The sequence below is a fragment of the Protopterus annectens genome, chromosome 3.part0 (assembly GCF_019279795.1).
Source record: "Protopterus annectens isolate FY-2018-M chromosome 3.part0, PAN1.0, whole genome shotgun sequence".
NCBI classification, from domain to species: domain Eukaryota; kingdom Metazoa; phylum Chordata; order Ceratodontiformes; family Protopteridae; genus Protopterus; species Protopterus annectens.
Window position 1 is genome coordinate 1,345,632,141 of NC_056731.1, and position 21,239 is coordinate 1,345,653,379.

Consider the following 21,239-nt stretch of genomic DNA (forward strand, 5'->3'; position numbering starts at 1 on the left):
GGCCCACCATAGAAATTCCTTTTGCAAACATGGAATTATTGGTATAATTGCTTCCAAACTGTGACTGTGTTGAGACCATAGATTTTTTAGGCACCATTGAAGTTTTTTCATATGCAGCTTTGCACATGGGATTAGAAGAATGCAAGATGCCATGAATCACAGAGCCTGCAGGATTTTCCTTGCAGTAAGCCTGGTACTTTTTGCTAGTGTTTCGAAGTACTGAGATAGTTGCCCTTGTTTTTCTGGCGTAAGATATGCCATCTGGGTGTTTGTGTCCAAGTTGGCACCCAGGAAGGTTATTTTCTGAGATGGTGTTAGCCTTGATTTCTCCTTGTTGATGGTATATCCCAGAGAAAGCAGTAACCGTGTCACACGTGCCAGATGTTCCAGTAGTATGCGTTTGCTGTCCGCTTGGATCAGGCAGTCGTCCAGATAAGGGTAAATTTGTATCCCTTGAAGTCTGCAGTAGGCAATCACTGATGCCAGGCACTTTGTGAATACTCTGGGTGCAGTAGATAAGCCAAAGGGCAATGCAGAGAATTAATAGTGGATTGAACCTGCAAGAAATCTGAGGTATCTTCTGCAGCTTTGTCTGATTGGGACATGCAGGTATGCCTCCTTGAGGTCCAATGTTACCAGCCAAAACTCCTTGCCTAGCATGGGAAGAAGTTGCTGTAATGTGAGCATCTTGAATTTTTAGTGCAGTAGGAATGTGTTTAGGATGGATAAGTCCAAAATGGGTCTCCAGTCGGTTCCTTTTCTTGGTACCAGAAAAAGTCTTGAATAAAAACCTTGACCTTGTTGGTGTGTAGGTACCTTTTGTATAGCTCTCATGTTTAGGAGCTTTGAAATTTGCAGTTGTGCCTCTGCCCTTTGATTTTGTGGCAGGTTTGGCATGCCTCATTTTTGGAAGAGTGTGAAATTGAAATTTGTAGCCTCCGTTTATAATGTCCAGTATCCATTTGTCTGTTGTGACAATATGCCAATTGCTTGCAAATAATGCTAGTTTCCCTCCCAAAGGTGCTGCCAGCTGAGACTTGCTTGGCATGGAAATGAGGGAGTCATTGGGTTTGCTTCCTGTATTGTTGTGCACTGTCTTCACCACCTCTTGGTGCTGGAGATTGCCATTGTCTGCCTCTATATGATCCTTGTGATTGCCCTCTGCCCCTTGTGCATCTGTATCTACCTCTTTGGGGCTTGTCAGTGGCTGTAAAGGACCAGTTTTTTGAAGGCCAATTTCTGCTAAAACGTGGTGGTTGGACCTGTAAGAAAGCCTTGACAGTTTGCATAGATTTGGCTTTTTCTTCCATTTTCCGTAGTATCTCCTCAGCATTAGTACCAAATAGTACATCCTTTTGTAAAGGAGCATCAAGAAGTTTAGCTTTCACATGATCAGGTAAATTTTGTTCCCTAAGCCAGGCATGTCTGCGAATGACTGATCCTGTAGCAGCTCTACTGGAAGCCTCTAGGGCATCATAACCACATTGTAAGGTGTGTTTACCCACTTGCTCCACTGTGCATCATATCCTGTAACTCTTTTAAATCTGGTTGTTCAGGTTGAGACATTTTGTTCCTTAATTGTGATAACAGGTACTGTTGATATTTAATCATATGAAACTGACAGTTTAAGGCCCTCATGGCTAGGGTGGCCGAGGTATATACCTTTTACCCCACCTTTCTAGAGATCTGGATTCCCTTTCTGCAGGAGTGGATTCTTGGCAGTGGAGGCCTTTAATCCCTTGGGGCCTTGTGAAATGGTTTCAGGGTCAGCATTATGTCCTTTGTAGAGAAATTGGTGAGAGCTGGGTACTCTGTAATACCTATCAGGTTTTACTGGTGCAGGAGGCAGAGAATCAGGGTTAAGGCAAGCCTCCGAATAGACATCATCCAGTACATCCAAAACAGGGGGTATAGCCAGAGGTCTGTGCTGAGGTAACCAAAGAAATTCCCTAAGTCTTTTCTTGGAATCTGAAAAGTCTTGGCCTTCCCAATGGACTCAAAGTGTGCAAGGTTTCCCCAAAAGAAAAATCCTCAGGAGGGGATACAGAAGGAATGGACTGTTCTGCATCCGAATCCTCAAAAGGGGAGTAAGAGTGTTCCTCTGCATCAGAATGTTCTGATAAAATGGATCCCTGATCAGAAGAGGGAGATTCTTCCTCCACTCTGGGTCTCTTGTCAGGAGGGGGCTGAGAACCTCTGATAAGAGTAATTAAATCCTCAGCCATTTTAAGCATGTGTTTCTTAGGCATGGGTCCAGGAGATGGGCCCTGTGCAACAGGGCTCGTGGGATGCCTGGCTGCTTTGGCTTTAGTAAAAGCCTTTATTGAAAAAGAAGATGAGGGCCTAAATACACCATGGGTGGAGGTGGACCTGTCCACATTAGTAGGCTCGACATTAGCAGGGGCTTCGGTTGTAGTCAGGGAAAGGGCCGAGGACCCAGCGGTCTCAGGTACAGAGGACACCGCCAAAGGAGTGTCGTCGGTAGTCAGGGACTGCAAAGGCGTCTCGCTGAGAACCGGACCACGTGTAGCCTGTTTTGGCGTGGTGTCGGCGGGGACCGCGGGTCTCGCGTGTCGGTCCTTTTCCTTGCATTTTTTGGACAAAACGGTAGTCGGAGTGTCCGACGACATTTTATAATCAAAAGCTTTACCAAAGTAGTGTTGGGCGAACTCCGCCTGGCTTGATAGTGCATTTATTGAAGGTAGCGCCAGCGACAGCCGAGGCGTCGTGGTCTGGGCCCAAACAAGGTATGCAAAGGGAATGGAAATCCTTATGCGGTATTTGCTTCCCACAAGAAATACAATTATTAACTTTTTCTGACATCGGTCTGAGGCAAGAAAAGTTTCCAACGGGTACTTAGCTTTAAAGAAGACTTGGTACCAATTTTTCGTAATTCAGGAGCTGGCCGACCGGCACTTGCGAACTGCTTCTGCTTCGGGCACCGGCAAAAAGACTGGAGAACATGGCGTCGGCTGTGTCTTATATACTCTGGCCTTACTGGCGTCAGAAGAGTAGCGGCGACAAACGCCGGACCAAGACTTTGGAATTCGGCCGACCGAGGGACCGCCTGACGGCTGAAAACCCATCTGTGATTACTGCAGCTGTATGCACGATGAACATCTGGGAGGTTTTCCCAGGTGAAGGACAGGGCATCCACGTTCCAAGCTTGACTGTGGGAAGTCCTTGTGCAGAATTTGTCCAATTGGTAGTTCTGAGGGGAGGCAAACAGGTCTATCTCTGGATTCCCCCATTTGTTTCTCAAAAGGTTGAATATCTTTGGTTCCAGTTTCCACTCATGTGGGTCCATGAGATTTCTGCTTAGGTCGTCTGCCAGGGAATTTAGCTTGCTTGTCAGGAATTGAGCTTGTAGGTGCACTTGGTAGCTCAAGGCTGTGTTCCACACAGCCATGGCTAGTCTGCAGAGAGGGTACGAGTGGGTTCCCCCCTGCTTGTTCATGTACCGCATAACAGTGGTGTTGTCTTGTCTTTACCAATAATTGTCCAGGAAGAATGTGGTCCTTGAAGGCTGTCAGGGAATTCTGTACAGCTAGCATTTCTTTTTGATTGATGTGCAGGTGCATCTAACTCCGGTTCCATTTGCCCTGAATGCACTACCCTGCCAAGTGAGCCCCCCATGCATAGTCTGATGCGTCTGTTGTTAAGGTTTGGGCGGCAGGGGGTAGAGTGAATGGGAGCCCCTTGTTGCGGTAGCAGGCCTCTGCCCACCAAAGGAACTCTGTCTTTATGCAAGAAATGACAGGAATCATTGATTCCAGGTCCTGATAATGTTGACACCATAGGCTTTTTAGATACCATTGTAGTTTCCTCATATGCAGTCTTGCATATGGAATTAGTAGAATGCAAGAGGCCATGAACCTCAGGGCCTGCAGGATCTTCTTTGCAGATAGCTGGGTCTTTGCGGCGAAGTAGGCTGTCAAATAAACTTGTATCTCTGGCGTGAGGTAAGCCATCTGGGAAGTTGTGTTCTAGCTTGCTCCTAGGAATACAATTTGTTGGCAGGGTACAAGGTGAGATTTCTTTTTGTTTATGGTATACCCCAGTGAGGTTAGAAGTTTCTTTACAAATGCCAGATGTTTTAGTAGCATGTCCTGGCTTTCTGCCTGAATTAGAAATTCGTCCAGTTATGGGTATATTTGAATATTTCTTTGCCTGCAAAATGCAATGACTGGAGCTAGACACTTTGTGAATACCCTGGCCGCAGTAGATAAGCCAAAGGGAAGTGCAGAGAACTGATAGTGCATGGAGCCTGCTCTGAAGCATAGGTATGTCCTGCAAGATTCCCGTACTGGTATGTGCAGATAAGCTTCCTTTAAGTTTAAGGTTGCCAACCAAGAATCTTTGCCTAGCATAGGAAGCAGCTGCTGAAGTGTTAGCATTTTGAATTTTGGGATTACCAAAAAGGTGTTTAGAATAGAGAGGTCCAGGATAGGATGCCAGGAGCTCTCTTTTCTGGGTACCAGGAAAAGTCTTGAGTAAAAACCTTGTCCCCTTTCTTCTGCTGGGACAGGTTAAATAGCCCTGATACTTACAAGAGACAGAACCTGCTGTTGAGCCTCTGCCCACTGATTTGGGGGTAGGTCTGATCAACTGTTTGGGGCTGGTAAGGTGAAGTGGAATCTGTATCCTTGGAAAATTATATTTAAAACCCATTTGTCATGGGTAATGAGTTCCCAGTTTTTTGCATGCAGGGTGATTTTTTCCCTTAAGGGAGCAGGCAGCTGAGCAGGGCTTGGAAGGTTTAAGGTTAAGTCATTGTGACATTTTTCCACAGGGGGTGTCTTACTACTTCCAGCTTTGGAAATGGAAGCCCCCCACTACTTAGGCCTGTGAGTACCTTGAGACTGTAGCCTAGGTGGTCTGCTGTTCCTGGGTTTGGACTGAGAAGGCCTGGAAGAGACAGGAAAGGACCAATTCTTAGAAGGCCAATGCATGCTAAATCTGGGAGGCTGAATTTGCAGGAAATCTTTAAGAGTTTGCATAGCTTTAGCTTTTGCCTCCATCTTTTTAAGGACTTCTTCTGCTTGTTGCCATACAGGCGGTCTTGGTTTAAGGGAGCATCCAGTAATTTAGCTTTACCATGATCTGGCAAATTTTGCTCCTTAAGCCAAGCATGCCTTCTAAGCACAGACCCAGAGACAGCAGCCCTGCAAGATGCTCCTAAAGAGTCAAAACCACATTGCAAAGTATGTTTACCAACTTGTTCAGCAGAATGCATTAAATCCTGTAATTCATTATTTTCAGTACACTCAGGAATCAAAATTATTTTCTGTTCAAGTAGTCCCATAACAAGCTGCTGATACTTTAGCATATGAAACTGGCAGTTTAAGGCCCTAATGGCCAAAGTAGCACAAGTGTATACCTTCTTACCCCATCTGTCCAAGGACCTGGAATCTCTCTCAGAGGGGGTAGGGTTTTGGCAGTAGTAGCCTTAATGCCTTTAGGTCCTTGGGAAATGGTCTCTGGGTCCGCAGTAAGATTCTTGAAGAGGAACTTGTGAGTCAAGTACTCTGTAATACCAGTCAGGCTTCCTGGGAGCCGGAGGTAAAGTTTCTGGGGGCAGGTTAGATTCCAAGAAGGTATCATCTACAATACTCAGGACAGCAGGGATAGCTAAAAGCCTGTGTTGTGGGAGGAGTAAGAATTCCCTAAGCTTCTTTTTGGAGTCAGAGTAATCCTGGCTTTCCCAACGGATATGCTCCCTAAGAGTGTGCAAGGTTTCACCAAAACAAAAATCTTCTGGAGGGGAAGCAGAGGGAATGGAATCCTCTGCATCAGAATCCTCGTAGGTAGATAAGGGCAAATCCTGGCAATCAGAAGAAACAGAAATTTTGGAATCCTGATCAGAAGAATCAGAAGGAAAATCAGTTCTAGGTCTCTGAGTGAAGGCTGGCTTCTCCTAATTAAATTAACAAGGTCTTCATCCATTCTTATCATTTTGTTTTTTAGGCATATGGGCCTGACCATGCGGTTTGGACGTTTTCTAGGCGTGGGTCGAGTTTTAGGCCTTGAAGAAGAAGATGGCGTCTGTTTAAAATGCAAGTCAGTAGGCCTGAATACACCCTCGGAAGCTGGTGCCTGCACAGCGGCTCCAGACCCATCCAAGGTAGAGACATCCGCAGGTTCCACAGTCGAAGAAGCATCTCGCTGCATACCAGACTCCGAATGGGTCTCAGTAGAAGCCTGCAAATCTGAAGTAGCGGGTATCAGGGGCTGCGAAAGCGCCTCACTGAGTACCGGCGAACTGGCGACTAGCTTAACGGAAGCGTCGTCGGCAGCTTTGGACCTATGCGGTCTGTCTCTGTCTTTATCTTTACGTTTCTTTGGAATGTCGCTAGTTGGATGGCTTACTGAAGCCATTTCTAGATAGTTAAACAGAGTACCAATATAATTTGCTGCAAAAAAGAAATCAACAACTAATAGTCCAGGGGTTGAATAAGGCACAAAACCGGCAGTGAGGGACGTCGTGGTCTGGGCCTAAGCAAGGAATGCAGTACGAATTAAAATCTTTATGAGGCATTTGCTTTCCACAAGTAATACAATTGTTAACTTTTACTAACATTGGTTAAGAGCAAGAAAAAGGATCCCCAACGGGGTACTTAGCTGTTTTGAAGACTTCAGTTCTGAGACTCGAAAAAAGGAAGTTATGTCTTACCATAACGTTTCATCTGTATTGTTGATCCTTGTTCAATCATTACGTGTGGGTATCGGTTCCAACCTCGGAACCGAGCCAGCCATCTTCCAAGCTAGCGTCAGCTACAAACTCTCAAGCTAAAACTCTTACCCAGAATTCCCCTCTCCCTGTTACCTCAGATTGAGTTTGCAAGTCAAAAGACGGTAGAGGCTACCTCTGGTCAAATGACTAGATAGAACCGGATGGTGAGATCCGCTAGAAGCCACAGGAGGGGGAAGGAAAGAGGGTCGTAATGACTGAACGAGGATCAACAATACATATGGAACGTTATGGTAAGACATAACTTCTTTATCTGATATTGTTAATCCTTGTTCATTCCATACGTGTGGGACAGTGTCCAGCTACCTTTATTCCTGGGAGGCTCTCATGGAAGGACATTCCTTTGCACCACAGAACCAAAAGATGCTCTTCCCTTTGAGGCCAAATCCAATTTGTAATGATTGATGAAGGTATGAGGGGTAGCCCAAGTTGCAGCTGCACAAATGTCATGTAAAGAAGCTCTGGCATGGAAGGCAGCAGAAGTTGCCACCGACCTTGCAGAATGAGCCTTTATGGTAGTAAGTAATGGAATATTACATTGTCTATAAATGAAGGTCACACAGTCTTTCAACCATTTAGCCAATGTGACCTTAGCAACAGCACATCCTAATCTAGGTCCAGAATAGGCCAAAAATAACTGGTCTGATTTACGAGAGGTCTTAATCCTGTTCAAGTAGAAGCAAATTTGCCTGTGAATATCTAGGGTATTTAGGCAATACTCTCCTTTGTTTGAAATGTTGGGGAAGAAAACTGGCAATTCAATGATTTAATGGACATTTCAGAGATTTTGGCAGAAAGGAAGGATTAGTTCCCAATAACACACTATCTCTATGAAAAATCAAATATGGACTCTTGATGCATAAGGCTTGAAGCTCAGAGATACGTCTGGCAGAAGTAATGGCGACCAAAAACAAGGGTTTTCCATGACAAGTATATGAGGTTGCAAGAAGAAGCTGGTTCGAAAGGTGGCATTGTCAAAGCTTGTAGGACTAATGATAGGTCCCATGGTTGAGTAGGTTCGCTAAAAAGTACAGTTTTGTACCTACCATAAATGTAGATGTTCGAGGATCTCCATTGCTGCAGTCCTTACATATGGGTATTCCGCTGTCCACAATCGGCCCGAATACCAAAGGGCTAGAACCGGCGTCGGTCATTGGCGCCCAAGACTGACGTCAGTACATGCCAGTACAAATGCGCATGACCGACGCCATAACCTCAGTCTTTCTTGCCTCAGACGTCAGAATGCAAAAACACCACCCAAACCCCAACCTAAAAGAAAAGGGGGAAGGAGGGGGGGGGGAATTGGACTGCAGCAATGGAGATCCTCGAACATCTACATTTATGGTAGGTACAAAACTGTACTATGTTCTTCGTCTCCCATTGCTGCAGTCCTTACATATGGGTAGAATCCCAGAGCAACGGAAAAAGGGAGGCTGGCCAACTAAATAGCATTAGGAGCTGCTAACATGCCCTGTAAGATTGCAGTGGCAAACCCAGCCCTAGACCTAGAATAAAGAGGTAAATGATAATGCTTTGTAAAGGTATGTACAGAACTCCAAGTAGCTGCCTCTAGAATGTCTTTAGTAGCTACCCTCTCAAAAAGCAGTAGAGGTGGCCGTAGCCCTAGTAGAATGAGGCCTGATCCCAACTGGAACCTCCTTTCCATGATGAGTAACAAAAAGCAATACAATGGCCAATCCACTTGGAAATAGTTTGTTTGAGACAGCTTTCCTCGTGAAGTCAAAGCAAATGAAACAAATAATTGTTGAGATCTTCTGAACTCTTTGGTTCTGCTCAAATAATACCTTAACTGCCTATGTACATCCAAAGAATGCAAAACTTTTCCCCTTCATTTTGGGGTTAGCATAAAAGTAGGCAAATGTATAGATTGGTTCAATGCCACATTAGAAATCACTTTAGGCAGAAAAGTAGGATTAGTACGTGAAACTCTGTCCTTGTGAAAAATCAGAAAGGGTTCCACTGCCATGAGGGCCTGTAATTCAGATACCCTTCTAGCAGAAGTAAGAGCCAATAAAAAGCAGTCTTCCAAGACAACAACTTCAATTCAGCTGTAGCTGCAGGTTCAAAAGGAGGCAGAGTCAGCTTTTCCAAAACAAAATTAAGATCCCAGGTAGGAGTAGGAGCCCTCCGTGGGGTCTTATATTCTTTGCCCTCTAAGAAACTGTTTAACCAATGGATGTGAAAATAAAGGAGGTCACAATCATAGTGAGCAGAAATAGCTGCAGCATGCACTTTTACAGAAGAGAAGGACAAACCCTTGTCCAATAAAATAGTCAAATATTGCAATGTACAACTCAAATTAGGCAATTTGACATCAAAGCCTTTAGCTGAACTCCAAAGAAAAATCTCTTCCATTTATCAGCATAAACTTTTTAGAGTACTAGGGCCTGGCTTCCAAAATAACATCCAAAACTTGTTGAGGGAGCTGAAGGCCCTCCTTCTCTAAAACAGAATGCCAGGCTGTCAGGTGTAGGGATTGCACCCTGACATTGAGAAAATGATTGTTTTCCTGAGACAATAAGTGAGGAATCTGTGGTAATGGCCAAGGTGTTCCATGAATTAAGCTCCTCAACAGAGGGTACCAATGCTGACGAGGCCAATCGTGCTATAAGGATCATGCAAGGTTTGTCCCTCCTGACTTTCAACAGCACCTTTGGAAGAAGAGGCAAAGGAGGAAAAGCATACACGTGAAGGTTGCTCCAACTGAAGGATAGTGCATCTATTTTCCAGGCTTTTGGATGAAACAGCCTTGTGCAAAACAGTGGCAGTTGGAAATTCAGATGAGAAGCGAACAGATCTATGTCTGGAGTTCCCCAAGCCCTGGTCAACTGAAGAAATACCTGAGGGTCCAATTTCCATTCGTGAGGATCCACAATCTGTCTGCTCAGAACATCTGCTAAAGAATTTTGTGCTCCTGGCAGAAACTGTGCTCGAAGAGTGATGTGCAGATTCAAAGCAGTTTCCCATAACAGCATTGCTTGTCTGCAAAGAGGGTAAGAATGAGTTCCCCTGCTTGTTGATGTACCACATGACAGTTGTGTTGTCTGTTGAACCAACACCAGTCCTGGTTGAAGTAGGCTCTTGAATCCTTCCACAGCAAATTGAACTGCCAGCATCTCTTTCATGTTGATATGCAAGTGAAGTAGCTCTGGGGGCCAAAGGTCTTGAATCCATTTTCCTCTGAAATGAGCTCCCAGGCTGACTCCGGCGTCTGTCGTCAATATCTGACTTGCCTCTGGTTGGGTCACAGAGAGCCCCTTGTTTAGGTGACATTCCTGAGCCCACCACAGAAATTCTTTCTGAATGCAAGGTAGAATCCGAATGACAGTGTCCAAATCGTGGCTGTGTTGAGTCCACAAGCTTTTGAGATACCATTGTAGCTTCCTCATATGCAGTTTGGCATTGGGAAGTACTAGAATGCAAGATGCCATGAACCCCAATGCTTGAAGGACTGTCCTTGCAGTCAGCCTGGACATTACTGATAGCTGTTGGAAGTATAGGTGAAGATTTCTTTGTTTGTCCGGGGTAAGAAATGCCATCTGAGCAGCTGTATTCAGTCTTACACCCAGAAAACACATCTCTTGTGAGGGTACTAGACTGGACTTTATTTCGTTCACAGAATACCCTAGGCAACTTAAAACTGTCATTACATACTGCAGATGTTGAAGAAGTTCGCTTGCCTTGAGCCAGAATCAAACAGTCGTCAGATAAGGATAAATTTGAATTCCTGTTAGTCTGAGAAAAGCTATTACTGGAGCCAGGACTTTTGTGAATACCCTGGGCGCAGTAGACAAGCCAAAGGACAATGCAGAGAACTGATAATGCAAATTCCCATTCCGAAATCTCAGGAATTTTCTGCAACTGGGCCTGATAGGAATGTGAAGATAGGCCTCTTTGAGATCCAGAGTCACCATCCAGTGATCTTTGCCCAGCATAGGTAACAGCTGTTGCAGTGTTAACATCTTGAATTTTGGAATTTCCAGAAAGGTGTTTAGAATGGACAAATCCAGAATTGGTCTCCTTCTTTGGCACTAAGAAAAGACGGGAATAAAACCCTGTGCCTCTTTCTGCAGAAGGTACTTCCTGTATTGCTCCCAACTGAAGCAGAGAAGAAATTTGTGCCTGTGCTTCCAGTCTTTGCTAATGAGGCACATCCGGCATACCTTTGAAAGGAGGGAATGTGTGAAAATAAAATTTGTAGCCTCGATTTATTATGTCCAATACCCATTTGTCTTGGGTAACCAAATGCCAATTCCTTTTGAAAAGTCCCAGTTTTCCTCCTAGAGGAGCTGCCAGCAAGGCAGAGTCCGGCAGCTGAAGACACAGGTCATTGGGTCCGTTTCCGAAAGGACTGACCCCTGCCCTCCCCAGCAGAAGGGGTAGAAGAACTCAAAGACCTAGAAGTAACAGGGCCCTGAGAGGAAGCCCTACCTCTACCCCTAGATTGATAATCCGAAAAGGGGAAGACCATCCCTTAGCAGGCCAATTCCTACTGAACTTAGGGGGCTGAACCTGTAAAAGTCCTTAACTGTCTGCATAGACTTAGCTTTTCCTCCATTTTTTCAAAACTGATTCTACTGGAGGGCCAAAAGAACATCAGATTGCAGAGGAGCATCCATAATTGAGCCTTAACATGCTCTGACAAGGACTGATCTTTAAGCCAGGCATGCCTGCGAACAACTGAACTAGTAGCAGCCACCCTGGAAGAAGCCTGTAAAGCATCAAAACCACACTGCAAAGAATGCTTACCAACTTGGTCTGAAGCATGCACTAAATCCTGAAGCTCCTTACATTCAATACCTTCAGCTAAAGCATCTACTTTACATTTCAATTGGCCCAGCAAATAATTTTGATACCTGAGCATATGAAACTGACAATTTAAAGCTCTCATAGCCAAAGTAGAAGAGGTATACAGTTTTTACCCCACCTATCCAGGGCCCTAGCATCCTTGTCCAGAGGAACTGGATTCCTAACCACAGAAGCCCTAACACCTTTGGGGCCTTGAGTAATAGTTTCTGGATCAGCCCTAGGACTCTTATATAAGTACTTGTGAGCTTCCGAACCCTGTAGTATCTATCTGGTTTAACCGGGCAGGAGGCAGAGAATCTGGGTTAAGGGCAGCCTCAGAAAATACATCCTGAACAACATCCAGTACAGGGGAATAGCCAAGGGCCTATGCTGAGGCAAAAACAAGAATTCTCTTGGCCTTTTTAGAATCAGAATAATCCTGGCCTCCCATTTGAAATGTTCCCTCATGGAATGCAAAGTCTCAGAGAAAGAAAAATCTTCTGGAGGGGCCTTGGGAGTAGTGTCCTCAGCCTCCGAATCAGAATAGGAGGAAATCCTGAAGTTCTTCTACAGAGGAATCTGACTCATTGGAAGACTGAACCAAACCCTCCAACTCTGTCTCTACCCTGGGCCTCTTAGCAGGGGGCATAGAACCCCTTAAAGTAATCAAATCTTCAGCCATCTTTAACATGTGCTTCCTAGGAGCTGGTCCCTGGGTACTAGCACCAGCTGGCTCAGACTTAGACTTAGAATGGGCTTTGCTTTGAGAAGGAGGAGGCCTAACTACCCTATGAGGGAGGGAACCACTGACAACAGAGAAGCACCCCCAGCCTGGCCTAACACAGGAGAAGCCACTTCCTGTAGTTACAAAGGCTCCCCTTGAGACTCAGGTAAACTTTCAGAAGGAGCCGCTGAAGTAGTCAGTGGTTCTACAAAACCGGCGTCCGGAGTGGCGACTCATCCTGTTTGGACCAAAGACTTCTCTTTGCGTTTCTTAGAAGAACCAGGCCGGAGAATCCACGGCATGTTGTAATTACAACGTTACCAAACACCAGCCTAGCACAGTCCAACCGGCGTTTAATAGTGCGCTTGTTAAAAGTAGCACAAAAGCGACACCCAACAACGTGCTCAGGCCCCAAACAAGAAATACAGGGTGAATGGTAATCCCTATGAGGAATCTGTTTCCCACAAAATACAGTTATTAACTTTTCTGACATCCGTCAATACTGAGGCAAGAAAAGACAAAAGTGTCCCCAGCGGGCATTACTAGCAACTTGGTCTCGGTCTGAAACTCGAAAACCGACAATTCCAGAATGCCGAACGGCACTTGCAAATGCTGCTTCTGCTTAGGACCACGCGGCAAGAAAGACTGAGGTTATGGCGTCGGTCATGCGCATTTGTACTGGCACGTACTGACGTCAGTCTTGGGCGCCGATGACCGACGCCGGTTCTAGCCCTTTGGTATTCGGGCCGATTGTGGACAGCGGAATACCCATATGTAAGGACTGCAGCAATGGGAGACGAAGAACATAGGGGGTTTTAGATGATTCACACCTTTTATGAAAGTCTTGCATAATTTGTGTGACATAAGAGAGGAGTCTTGGACACTATCATGGAAATTAGATATTGCAGCCAAATGAACTCTAATGGTAGAGGCCGGTAGACCGGATTGAAATAGGGTGGCTAGATACTCCAGTACTATCGACACTGGTGCTGAAAAAAGATCTACCTGTTTTTCTTTCAGCCAAAAAGTAAATCTTTTCCACTTGCTTAGATAAGTAATTCTGGTGGAAGACTTATGAGATGCAATAAGAATGTCATGTACTGGCAAACAAAGATCATTCTGCCTGGCAATCAAGGGAATTGGAGGAGCCATGCTGTGAGCTTCAGGCTGTCCAAGTTGGGGTGAATCAGATTCTGCGGATGAGAGATCAACCCCGGGGTTGGATGGAGAATCCACGGTTGATCTAGCAGGTGAGGCCAAAGGAAGGGGAACCAAATCTGATGAAGCCAATATGGTGCTATGAGGATCACATTGCTCCTCAACCAGTGGGCTTTCTTCAGAAACTGGGGAATGAGGGGGAGAGGTAGAAATGCATAAAGTAGACCAGAGGGCCAATCGTGGAGTAGAGCGTCTCTGGGTGACTATCCCGGAGGGGGAATCAGGGTGAAATAGTTGCTGCCTTTGTAGTTGGTCGGGGACGCAAAGAGGTCGCAGCAAGGAAGACCCCAGCGGTTGAAAATCTCCGCCGCTATCAAGGGATTCAGGGACCACTCGTGAGGTTGTAGAATACACCTGCTGAGTCTGTCTGCTATCACGTTGGAACGCCCAGGAATGTGCGTTGCTAGAAGAAAACGGTTGGTAGCCATCGCCCATTGCCATATCCTCATGGCCTCTTGACAGAATGGGTAAGATTTGGTTCCACCCTGTTTGTTGATGTACCAGACCACTGCCATGTTGTCTGATTGTATCGCAATAGTCCCAGACAGCAGCAGGGGATGGAATGCTTGCAAAACCAGAAGCACCGCCCTCAGCTCCAGAACATTTATATGCAGATGGGCCTCTATTTCGGACTAAGTACATTGGACTCTCTGTCCCTGACATAGCCCCCCCACCCCCACCGCATCAGAGAGGCGTCCGTGGTCACTGTAGACTTGGGCTGTTGGGGGGAGAAGGGGTGAGACCATTGTGACGGGTTGTGGGCCATCCACCAATTTAAATCCTGTTTGCAACTGTGAGTTACCCGAATCTTGGCTGAAAGAGGGTACTGAAAGGGATATCATTGAGTGAGCAGTAGCCATTGTAGAAGCCTCATGTGAAACCTTGCCAGGGGGACAATGGTGATGGAGGCTGCCACGGAACCTAACAATTGTAGAACAGAGTGAGCTGTGGATTTCTCCCTTGAAAGGCTTGGGATCAGTTGTTGCTTTATCCTTAGAATTCTGTGCTCTGGAATGGATGCTCTGTAATTCTTTGTACTCAAGATGACCCCTATGAATTCTGTGGACTGAGATGGGGTGAGACTGTATTTTTGCCAGTTTATGGTTATGCCTAGCCTTTCTGCAGAGAGAAGAGAGTATGCCAGGGATTCTTCCAATAGATATCTGGTGGGAGTGGAGATGAGCCAGTTGTCTAGGCATGGAAACACCTGGAATCCTTGTAGTCACAAGTGAGCTGTGACGACTGCAATGCACTTTAACACTCTGCGGGCTGTCGAGAGTCCAAAGGGCAGTACTCTGAACTGGTAGTGACTGGCTCCCGAACGGAAACGAAGGAATCTTCTTGATGGCCTGTCCACTTTTATGTGGTAATACGCATCTTGAAGATCTATCGAGCACATCCAATTGTCTTTTTCCAAAAGCGGAAGGATAGACTATTGTGACCATCCGGAATTTTTGTACTCTTACAAACTTGTTCAATATGCTGAGATCCAAAAATCGGTCTCCAGTCCCCGGTTTTCTCTGTCATCAAAAATAGTCTTGAGTAGAATCAGGATCCTATTTGGTCTGGAGGGACTATTTGATGACTCTTTTTCTTAGCAGCTTTGATATCTCTAATGCTGCTTCTTCCCTTTGACTGGGTGGAACGTCGGGTAAGTTTGTTGGGGGAGCAGGACAAAGATGGAAGGGAATATGATAACCTCTGGCTATTATCCTTTGTACCCAAGAATCGGTGGTGATGGTTAGCCAGGCAGAAGGGTACAAAGAGAAATGACCCCCAACCACTTCCAGAGGAAAGCAGTTGGGCCGTTCTTCAGGAGCGCTGGTAGGATTGGCCAGGGAAAGAGTCCCTGGAACCCTGGTTATGCGGACTCCCTCTGCCCCAAAAAGGGAGTCTTTCCCAGTGAGTTTCCCCTTCTGCCTCTAGGGGAGAACTCAGCCTGTGTTTCACGGAAAGGACCCTGAGACTTTTTGTACCATATCTTCCCACTCTTCTGGTTTCTGGAGAAAACCAGTTGAGGGAAAGAATAACGGACACCCACGGCAGAAAGGGTCTTACCGTCCTGTTCACATCTGGCCAGTGTGCTTTTAACCTTGGGTCCAAACAATGAAGAGGCTTTGATGGGACCATTGAGAAAGAAGCCTTGAAGGGTTATGTGAAATTACACAAGAGCATCCAAGCGAGTCGTCTCAAAACAATGCCTGAACTCGCCACTCTAGCTGCTCCTTCTGATGCGCGAGATATCAGGCGCATGGAGGAGTTAGATATTGATTCAATGGTGGCTAGCTGAGAGGCCACTTTGTCATGGACCTCATCAGACATGGCACCAGCCAAAGTTTCAGAGTGCTCAGAAATTAAATCTCTTTGAAGCCTGGTAAAGTGCGCCATATAGTTCAGGGACCTGATTGCAAAGGTTGCTGATGCAAAAGTACACTTCCCTATTCTGTTCACAGCCCGGGACTCTTTGTTGGGTGGATGGACAGTCTGGCTTTCTTCTTCCACCAGGTCCTTTTTAGTTGCGGCCGCCACCACCAAAGCATCTACAGGAAAACCTTTGGACCAATGGGGGTCAGTAGCAGGAGGGAATAAAATTTTATCTGGCCTCCGGGGAATGGCCTCAACGGTGTCAGGAGCAATCCACGCATGCTGCATGATGAGCCAGACCAGTTCATTGGCAGGTGGAGTAACCCAGGAGGTAGGAGGCCAGGCGCAAAAGGCCTGCAGAAACACAAACTCTTCAGAGGTCAGGTTCGAGGGCTGCCAGTCACCTCTCTGGTTAAGAATTTCAAGAATATCACCAAAGGATACCTCAGAGGGTGAGTGAGGGGACCCTTCCCCATCATTAAAGTCTTCAGTAAGGGACTCCTCTGTGGAGTCCATGTGCTTCCTCTTGCACAAGCTTTTTTGATGAACTTCCTTAGAAGGAGAAGCTGGGGAAGACAGCGCAAAAGGATTTTCCTGTGGGAGTATATTCTGAGGCCCTTGCACCCGGTGTCCGCCAGGAGTGACTTGTGTACATTGCGGTCCAGAGGAGGGCGGGGAAAGTGATGGCACAGGATCGCCAGCCGACACCAGAGCCTCCTCCATTAGCTGGAAGGCCGGTCCACCTGAAGAGGGGGTGAGTGTCCAGGACAGGGGTCACCCCTCTCCTAAGTGGCTCAGCCTGCTGACTCGGAGTACCTGGATGGCTGTGAAACACCAAATTACATATGCCACAGCTGACATTCTGGGTCATAGCAAAACTCTCCTGCCACGAAGGCAACTGCCGCTCCTTAGTGAAGTCCATAAAGGGAACCGTAGAGGGGGAAGACTGTGCTATATCAAGGGGCTTTAAAGGCAATGAAGGAGGAGAATAAGTAGGGCTCCTTGGCAAAGGGTGATCACCTCCCGAGGAAGGATAGGTCCTGGGGGGGTGGGATACCTCTGGACAAAAGCACTTGATCCACAAGACGCAACATGTCGTGTTCAGAGAGGCTTCTAGTGGATTTCACGGACATGGCCTGAGGGAGAGTCAGGTCTATCCAATGATGGAGCAAGCTCGATGCCCACCTCGCAGGTCTGCACTAAAAACAACGGGGCTGTAAAGGACTGAACTATAGGTGTCAGTGCCGAAGTCATGGTCTGCACAGGCAATAAGGTCGGTACTGAAGTGGTTGTTGGCACCAAGGCTGGAACCGAAAATATCGGTGCCAATAATGGAATTGTCGGTGCTGAGAGGGTATTCGGTGCCGGGTAAAATTGTCAGAGCAGAAAGGGCAATGGGCGTTGGAAAGTCCATCGACGTCATAACAGTCTGCATTGACTGGACAGTTGGTGCTGATAAAGAAGTCTGAACAGAACAGCCCCTCAGTACTGATACGGTAAAGGGTATGCTAGTCAGTGCCAAAGTCACAGATGGTGCCGATGGCCTCAGTGCTGAAGGTCTAGGTACCAAAAGCGCTGGAGCCAAAAAAGTCAAATCCGAAGTGAAAAGCTTAGCTTGCTTGGGTCTTGGTTTGTGGGAGTCCCCAGCAGGGGACGAAGGAAGAGACTTGGCCTTTATATGTTCATCACTCTTTTTCTTATGGGATCTTGGAGGGATTGAAGCCTCCGACCCAGAAACAGCCTCTGAAAAAGGAGATTTAAGTAGCCCCTTCAATATCAATTTATTTTTTCTCTCAATCAACGTCCTGTTAGAGAAATTCTTACAAATCCCACAAGGCGGGTCAACTGTTAAATGAGGCACACCCAAGCAATAGACACACAGGGAATGTGCCATCTGAAGTAGGTAATTTATGGCCACAATCTAACCATCTTTTAAATCCTGGACTACCTTTTTTATCTGCCATGTTAGAAAGAAAGAAGGAAAATCAGAAAAACTACCAGCAATGATACAAGAATTACCCTAAGGTAAGAAGGAAAGGGGGATTACCAATGATGGTAAAAAAGAAATTACCTTGCGATAAAGAGGAGGAAAGGAATTGAAAAGATTCAAGAAAGGATAGTTGCTAAATGCGATAAGGTACGAGAAAACTATCTAATAACATTTCTGTGAGAAAATGTTGTTTTAGAATTTAGTATGCTGAAAAATATTGTACTTAGCTCAAGAGAAGCAGCTTGACACGACCGAATGGCGAAGCGGCAAACAAAATCTGGGGTAACAGGGATAGGGGAATTCTGGTTAAGAGTTTTAGCTCGAGAGTTTGTAGCTGATGCAAGCTTGGAAAATGGCCGGCTCTGTTCCGAGGTCGGAACCGATACCCACACGTAAGGAATGAACGAGGATTAACAATATTAGATTGAAAATTTCAGGAGTCGGACTGGCACTTGTGAACTGCTTCTGCTTCAGGCACCGGGCGACAAGAAAGACTGAAGTAATGGCGTCGGCTGCATGGGATACCCCTGACAACCTGACAGCATGGAAGAAGAGACCGCATCCGATGCAGGAATCCAAGACTTTGATATTCAGGCCAGCTGAGGGCTACCTGCATGCAGATAACCCAAATGTAATGACTGCAACAGTGAAACACGAAGAACATCAGGCATTTAGTGTGCAATTCTTTGTACGTAATTTGTCTACCACACTCACACTTACCCTCCTAGCTGACATCTAACATCAGTTAGCAAAACAGTCAAAAGTTTAGAAGGAAGGATCCTCAATGGAGCACTTATCTGATCTTATAAGCGAAACTATGGTACAGAGTGACCAAATTATTACAGTCCGTCAGGTGCAATGACCTGTGTTCAAGTCTGGTGGAGAGACAGTCTGAGGATCTCATATTTACATCCAATTTTACACCCAGACACCTACAAGCTGTGGTCATCATCAGGGCATATGTCCTAGGATGTTAACGTTTTAGTAGGCCAGCAGGACATTAGCGAGCTGCAACCCATCTGTTAAGAATACTGCAACACTAATTCAGTCAGGACATCAATGAGTATCATACTGGACTTATCTAACTACTCATTTAGCAGTACCCTGGGGATGAGGGGTATCACTGGAAAGGCATAGAGAAAGAGGTCTGTCCATTTGTAAGGGAAGGCATCTGCTCTCCACAGCCCTCTCTGATGGGTTTTTGAGCAGAATTTGCTTAGCTGATTGTCCTGTTTCAGGCAAAAAGATCTTAGATACTCCCCAGTGGTGTATGAGATCCAGAAAGACTTCTCTTTTCTGCATCCATTCACTGGGGTCCAAGAGAGTTCTGCTTAGCGAGTCTGCCAGTAGACTGCCCTGACCAGAAATGTAAGATGCTATGGGTACTACCTTCAGGTGCTGGATGACCAGACTAAGATCCATTGCTAGTCTGTATGGGGGTATTAATGTGTTACCTCAAGTTGCCTATGTAGGACATGACTTTGGTGCTGCCTTTCTAGATCTGAAGGGGTCCTGGGGACAGTTTATCTTTGAAAGTTTTCATAGCCAGGATGACTGGCATCATTTAATTTAAACGGATGCATTGTTTTCCTTGCTGCCGGTCTATATCCTTTGGAATCAAATGCCAAAGATGCATCCCCACAGGTCATGTTGGAGCTATCTAATATAGGGTGTTTGAATCATCTCTGGCAAGTGGAAGTGGCCAAAGTTTCCAGGGACTGTTGATGCTGAGCCCAGCTGTTTGTAATTACGAACGACAGTAACTTTCTCATATGTAATATTGCCAAGGGATCATTATAATGTAAAAAGCCATGCCCTGAGGAATTCACTTGTTGAAATATAGTGCTTACAGTGTACAGTTCGGACATATTCTGAAAGTAAGGAGACTTTGTGCTCTGGAAGGAAAGCCTTCTGTTGCGCTGACTTTATCACTGTCTCCAAGAAAGTACACCTACTGCTTAGGTGGAGTTGTAACTTCTGGAAGTTAAGGGTCAGACCCACCCTTCTGACAGCAATCCATGGTGATTTGCATAGCTGCCAGAAGTTCTGTGGGTGACTTTCAGAATTAGGCAGTCACCCAAGAAAAAAGGTAAATGTGGACCCCCTTGAGTCTTGCAAAAGGCAAAGGCTGCTGTCATACATTATTAAAGACTCTGGGAGCAACACATGACAAATGGTAAGTCACAAAATTGTTAATGCAAGCCACCTGCCTGAAATCATATGTATTTTCTGTGTTCCTGGGGCATAAGAACATATCGGTAGAAGTGTCCTTAAGACCCAAAGTCAACAGCCATGCCCCTGGGAAGATAAAGGGCAGTAATCTTTTAAGGGTTAACATCCTGAACTTTGGTGCCACCAGAAACTTGTTTAGTTTTGAGAGCTCTAGGATAGGCCTCCAGTTACCTTTTTCCCCTGGGGCCTAGAAAAAGCCTGAAGTAAATAATCCTATGCCTTCTTCTGGTGACGCACTGAATGGACCGTTGTAGTAACAGCTATTTCAGAGTGGGTGGAATAAGTTTTCTTTAGGGAAGAAACTGCCTCAGGTCACAGACAGCCCGCCACAAACTCAATCTGGCTCCCATGGACATCTTGCCTTACAATAACCAAGGGGGTACCACCCACTCCTTCTATCACTAGAACTCGAACATCAGAAGCCATGGCCTGCTCAGTGAATTTGGACCCAGCAGTCTGATGTTAGACTGTGTGGTGCGGGCCCAAGTCATGGCTACCTCTTCAGGGTTGGCACCACAGAACTCAGGCCTAACAGGCGCAGGACCTGGGGGCTGTAAGGACACCTCATCTGCATCTCCCACATCAATTTTTGTCAAGTGCATGGATACAAACATCCTCGGTGTCCCTAATGTTCAGTCAATTATTCTTACACCTTTTAGGGGCTACAGCCTGGGAACCACAGACACTGAAGAGTGCTGTAGAGTGCAAAGGCCCTGTCCCATCATAATCCACATGCTGCTGAAGGGACTCGGCACTATGATTAATTAGTTTTGGAAGTAAACTTAGCAATGAATAAACAGTTACAAATGCTGTGCTGTGGGCCTAAGCAAAAAAGGCAGTCTGTGTAAAACGGTGGGCATTAGAAATGTCGGGACCCGCCAGAGTGAGTCCCGAAATGCAGTGAATGAATGGCCGAAAGATTGGGCTTGTACATACCAAGTTCAAGATGCTATTTCTCAGAGTACTCCCTTGTCTCAGAGATATTGTGATCTCAGAGTTTGTATATATAACTTTGGGGTGGGGAGCTTGCCCCCCTACATGGGGGATGCAAGGGTGGCTTGCCCCCTTCACCTGCAAAAAGATATTTTAAGGAAAGGGTCGATTTTCTTTCAATATTCACTCTTCTCTGGGTTTTCAGTCTTTTTTTTTTT

The 21,239-nt window shown here is 45.9% G+C and overlaps 1 protein-coding gene across 1 annotated transcript in view; it reads right to left on the minus strand.

The window, feature by feature from the left end:
• The window catches only part of TRAPPC8 (trafficking protein particle complex subunit 8), a 3,178,250-nt gene that overhangs the window by 2,768,590 nt on the left and 388,421 nt on the right, over positions 1-21,239 (minus strand). The gene's annotated exons all lie outside the window — the stretch shown is intronic.